This window comes from Berghia stephanieae, chromosome 4 (genome assembly GCF_034508935.2).
Source record: "Berghia stephanieae isolate SIO BIC M18660-M18661 chromosome 4, UCSD_Bste_1.3, whole genome shotgun sequence".
Classification (NCBI taxonomy): Eukaryota; Metazoa; Mollusca; class Gastropoda; order Nudibranchia; family Aeolidiidae; genus Berghia; species Berghia stephanieae.
Genome location: NC_088363.1, coordinates 91,623,251 through 91,629,506, shown reverse-complemented (window position 1 = coordinate 91,629,506; position 6,256 = coordinate 91,623,251). Strand labels below are relative to the sequence as shown.

The 6,256-nt window shown below is 41.3% G+C and overlaps 1 protein-coding gene across 2 annotated transcripts in view; it reads left to right on the top strand.

The window, feature by feature from the left end:
• Nucleotides 1-6,256, top strand: part of LOC144971567 (sodium/glucose cotransporter 4-like) — a 132,946-nt gene that overhangs the window by 55,680 nt on the left and 71,010 nt on the right. The window lies entirely within an intron of this gene.

Below are 6,256 nucleotides of genomic sequence, written 5' to 3'. Positions count from 1 at the left end.
ATTCAGAATATGGCAGAGCAATGGTCAGTTGTTGACGGTATACACTCCGTGTCAATGACTTGTGTGACATACATATTTATTAGTACGCGACTACAAAGGAATTTCATGACTCGTGGTCGTCAGGATGTAAAGGCCGTAGCCTTCGTTAACTAAAAGCCTGACACTTACCCAAAAAAAAAAATCGTCATAAAAGAAGACGAAGATCACTGGTCAGTATCAGGCCTTTAGTTAACGAAGGGGACGGTAAAAGTCTCGACTTTATTCGACCAACGACACTATTCGACTTGACTCATGGATTTGGACATTAACAAGAAACGAAGTGAGGAAAGAGGTGCCAGATAACTTTTTTTTTAAAACAACAAACAAACAAAACAAAAAAAACAACAACATTGCAGCGATAGGGAGTCGAACTCCCGACCCGACTATTACGGCATCTCCACCAGGCCACGAGAGGGACGCTCTACAATCGACGCTATCTTCCACTCCAACTGGAACCTGCTGTCGAGGCAGGCTAGCTGACATTTTTTTTTGGATCTTTTTTTTTTTCTTGTATGTTTCTTTCTTTTTTTTCTTTCTTTGCCTGGCACCGTTTCATTCACATTTTTTTCAGATCTTTAAGAGAAAAAAAAAACACTTTTTCGAAAAGGGGGAGGGGAGGGGGCGGAAGAGAATGGTTTTTCTTTGAAGACTTTCTGTTTTAGGTCTACCCACACATGTACCCGAGTTGCTTACAACTGCGTAATTTAATCGCTCATTCATTTTTTTTCTCTTCCCAGATCGGTTCATCTATAGTTGCAAGCAATGTTGGGGCCCCGATGTTCATCGGTCTTGCAGGAGCAGCGGCTGCATCGGGATTTGCAGTGGCAATCTACGAATGGCATGTGAGTAAATTATTCATTCCATTAACATAATTTTGTAAACCTCGCCCCTCTCACCCCCTCCTCCCCCTTCTGTCCCTTTAAAATATCAAGTCATATGATTTACTAAACTGCCGGAAGATCGGGACTCAAAACAGTAATTAACAAAAATGTATGTAAGAGCTTAAAAAATAAGAAACATGTTATTTTGTTCTTTTTTGTTTAAAGCTGTTACATTCGTTCTTGTATGATAATTATTAAAGTCATAATAAGACATAGTGCAATGAGTGGCTTGATAGTCTTAATAGATACGACATTCTTCGCCTTTTAGGTCCCTGGTTCGAGGCTTAGCCTACTGTGTGTTGTGTTTATATAACTATGTCGTAAAAAGGAATACCGGGCCAATGTCGAGTTATGTCTGTAAAAAAAAATTGTAAGAGCGCCTAATTGATGCTATGCGTTTAGGTAAAATACTCATAACTTTCGACAGCTGGATGTAAAATACCAACATACAAAACTATGTGTAACCTTGAACGTTCACACTCCGATTGAGATAATTTCGTGAGAACTGATCACTGAAATGACTATCTAAATACAACAACAAAAAGCCGAATGACGTCAATCTCGTTCCTTCTATAGGCTGTCTTACAATTTTGTTCTTTATGTTCGTATGTTGATTTTGGCTTGGAACCTCATGTAAAGAGCTTTGAGTACATTTATGGATATCTATATCGACCTATATGTATAAACGTTCCTATTTGTATTACATGTTTCATAAAGTGACATTGCTCTTCCTTTATCCCATTGACACTGACAAATCTAGTATTGGACACCTTGTATAATTCCACGGTCAGTAAACTCTCGTGACCTTGGATGAACTCTGTCATGGCCAGTTATGCCATTTTTCATTCCATACAAATTGAATGTTTACACCTGATAATAATGCAACATTGCATATCCATTATCGTGGCATCAAACCCTCTCACTTTTATAATAGGAATGCGTTCATCACCGATTATGCCCCTTTGTTGCACCGAAAAAAAACTAGAGCTTTTATATAGCGCCATATCCACTAAAATGTGCTCAAAGCTCTTTACAAAGGGTCCCCGACCAACGGCAAAACGTAACAAGTAGAATGAGACATGACGCCTGTTAGTCGATATTACAATTTTTTTCCGAAAGAGACAACCCTGTTGACGGCCTGAGTACGGTGAGAAATGTGAGTAAAGAGTCTTTTCCAAGGACTCTCCTGCTACCGGATCAGCACGTTGCCGTCGTGCAAGAGCTTGCGTGCCCCAATGACCCTGAAGGTGATACCAGCTTGGATGCAATCGTGCTGGAACAGCAACAGGATAGGGACCAGACGAAGGATGATCCAACCCGGCGTTCAGACAAGGCTTGCCTTTTCCTGACCCACACTTCTGATAATGAAAAGTACAAGGAGGAAATTTATTCATACTGGCTCGGACGGCGCCCAGCATAAAAAGGTCCGCGTAGCTGCTGAACGAAGTCCTGCAGCCTCGAAAAATAAACAAGACTTCAACCACATATTACAAAACAACATCGTACAAGGAGAAAGATTGAGAATAATGTCTCTTAATGTGGAAGGCATTTCAATGCAAAAATGTGACTATCTCAGTAGACTTCTTTAAGACCATAGTATTGATATCCTGCTTCTGCAAGAAACACACTTGGATCATCAGTCAGTTCCATCCAGATCCAACATTGCCGGATATACAGAAGTCAACAAACAATCCCACCCAAAATATGGCATAAGCACATACGCCAGAAACCCAGAACAAGTGTACGACACAGAGAAGCACAATAAACGTTGGGAACCTGGAGATCACAAACATCTACAAACCTCCATCGATCAAATGGTCTGAACCACCAAAACAACATCTGCAACATCCTACACTGATTATTTGAGATTTTGATAGCCATCACAATAACTGGGGATACAAAGAAGCCAACCCACCAGGCATCGAACTACAGGCATGGATAAACCAAGTCGATGCTCATCTTCTTTACACCCCAAATAGCTGTGGAACTTTCAGATCAGCTCGCTGGAAGAAAGAATACACCCCTGACCTGGCACTTGTGACGAAAGACAAGAATCACAAACCACTTGAAGCAGCTAGAGAAGTCCTTGGAGCATTTCCAAATAGCCAGCATAGGCTTGTTGTCATAACAAATGGAATAGAAATTGCCAGAACGGAAGCTATTGCCAAACCAAGGTGGAACTTCAAAAAAGCAAACTGGGAGGAGTACACGTCATATATAGAGAAAGTATGCCCAAGAATTCCATCATCGGCTGATAACATACAGAGATTTAGCAAACTGATATTGACAAGTGCTTAAAAATACATCCCAAGAGGAGTCAGACAGTGGCATTTTCCATGCTGGTCAGACGCGAGTGAAAAACTTCTCGAACAATATGAAAAAACCCAAGACCAGGATGTAGCAGAACAGCTATTAAATACCCTTCAAGAAGACAGAAGACAAAGATGGATTGACACAGTAGAAAACTTGGATATGAGACACTCGAGTCGACATGCTTGGCAACTGATTAGGAAACTTAACCCTGAAAACAACCGAACCAAAACCGCTCCACTCGTGTCCGCAGATACTGTGGCACAAGAAATTAAGCAACGCGGACAACACGTTCCAGATCAGATGTTCGAAAGAAATATCCGCAAGGAATACAGAAAAACTCTCGACTCTCTCCCATCATCTGGCTCAATGTGGACCTTCCCAATCAGTCACGAAGAAATACATGAAGGTATCAAAAGTATGAAGAATGGAAAAGAAGCAGGGATCGATGGCATATATCCAGATATGATAACACACCTTGGACACAACGCAAAGAACTGGTTGGCTGCCGTAATGTCTGACATACTTGACAAAGGAAGATACCCACAAACATGGAAACATGCTAGAGTTATAGCCATCCTCAAACCAGGAAAACCAGCAACAGAGCCATCTAGCTATAGACCCATCTCTCTACTATGTTGCCTCTACAAACTACTAGAAAAAATAATATTAACAAGAATAACCCCTTACTTGAATCCTATAATCCCAATTGAACAGGCAGAGTTTCAACGAAATAGATGCACAACCGAGCAGGTCCTTGCCCTCACCTCCTTAATTGAAAATGGATTTGAAAAGAAATTAAAAACATGCACAGTGTTTATTGATCTCTCTGCTGCGTATGACACAGTGTGGACTGGTGGCTTGATGCTGAAACTTGCAAAAATAATTCCATGCAGAAAAATCTTGAAACTGCTCTCATACATGAAAGGACCTAGAAATTTCCATGTGGTACTTAGTGGCAACACCAGCAAAGTCAGAAGAACAAAAAATGGAGTACCATAAGGCTCAGTCTTAGCACCAGCATTGTTTAACGTCTACATAAGCGACATGCCTCAAACAATTTCCACAAAACTAGGATATGCAGATGACTGGGCCTTAGCATAACAATCAAGAAACTGGGAAGATATAGAAACAACGCTTAGCAAAGACACAACGGCCATGAAAAGGTATTTTGACAGGTGGTATTTAAAAATGAATACGACAAAAACAGTTGCAACTGCATTTCATCTTAACAACAGGGAATCAAAACGAAAACTGATGATCAAGATTGATGACACAACACTACCAACTGATCAAAATCCAAAATACCTCGGAGTGACACTGGATAGACGGCTGACCTATAGAACCCATCTTGAGGGTACAGCAAGAAAGATAGGGAAACGAAATTGTCTACTCAGAAAACTGGCAGGAACAACATTGGGAGCATCGCAAATTCTTCTCAGAACATCAACCCTGGCCCTTTGCTACAGTGTGGCAGAATATTGTGCTCCTGTTTGGACGAGAAGTGCCCATACAAACCTTGTTGATGCGAAACTAAGAGACTCGATGCGAATAGTAACTGGATGTCTGAAATCAACTCCAACACAATGGCTGCCAGTCATGAGCGCTATAGCACCAACCACTTGAGGAGAGAGGATGCAACACAGAAATTGATATCCAGAGCTGAAGAAGATAGTGGAACTCCTCTGCAAACCATGTACAAAACTGCGCCCCCAACATCAAGACTAAAATTTCGTTCACCTTTCTACCTATCAAAGAAAGAAAACTACAACACACAAGAAGCCTGGTGCGAGGAATGGAAAAGGAATAAACCAACAGGAGAGGAACTAATTGAAGATCCCTGTAAAATTCTCCCAGGTCTACAGGATCAACCAAAAAAATACAGGGTAGCTGCAAATAGACTACGGTCAAAACATACAAGAACAGCTGCCAACATGCACAAATGGGGGCTCCAAGAATCACCAACATGCCCAAAGTGCAACCAAGCACCACAAGGTGCAAACCACCTCGTACGAGATTGCCCAGAGACAAAACTTGAAGGGGGATTTGAAACCATCAACAAATGTGATGATGACTTCAGAACCTGGATTGATACCTTGAACATAGAAGTGTAGCCGAACGATACTACTACTCCAAGGACTCAACAATGCGCCGAGCGAGGCTCGAACCCAGGACCTTCCGATCCGAAAGCGAGTGTCATACCACAAGACCACAAAGCCGCACACTGAATACAGAAGGGCAACTTAGAGAGATAGAATGAAGTTGACGTCAGTCTGGTCTTTGTTATTATTTTTGCCATCCGCCTTTATGAGTAATTCTCACTAAACTTTGTTATCCAGACTATAAAAGTTCATGGTTACACCTAGTTTTGTGTTTTGGTCCGTTATACTTCCGGATGGCTATGTCGTGACATTCTTAGGCAAGCGCATACTATCTATACAACATTTCTCAAGACTTGGTGGTTTCTCCGAGTGACTGAAAATCACACATTGGATTCAGTAGTCTGATGTCACGCCGCCCGGCAACGGCGGCCATCTTGGTTCTAAACAAAGAAAATAATCCTTTTTATTCTTCATGCTGGCTAGAACTTTTCATATGCCTTGTGATCAGAGTGTGTAAAAGTCAAAACATGATCAGATTTTGGGGTTTTTTTCTTTCCCCTGGATACGCTTTTTATGCTCGCCGGAGGGAAAAATTTTTAAAACCTGGGGGCCGCCATTGTTTTGATTTTTTAAGCCCCCTTACTAAATTTTCCATGCGTCATTAAAAGGGAATGGGCGTTACGACTGGGAGAAGAGTAAAGGGTTTTAGGGTTGGGCCCAAAACCCAAAAGGACTGCCTTTGACGTCATTATTTGTTTTTTGCTCCCCCCAAGTGAGTTGTCCCTTAAATTTGTCCATGGGAAAAAATGGTCCCATTTTGGTTTTTCTATTGAATAAAAAATCACGATTTGATTTCCTTTTTTTGGGCCCAAAAACTGGGCTTTTTTACGTCATTTTTTTGGCAATGCCAGCCCCAATTTTTAA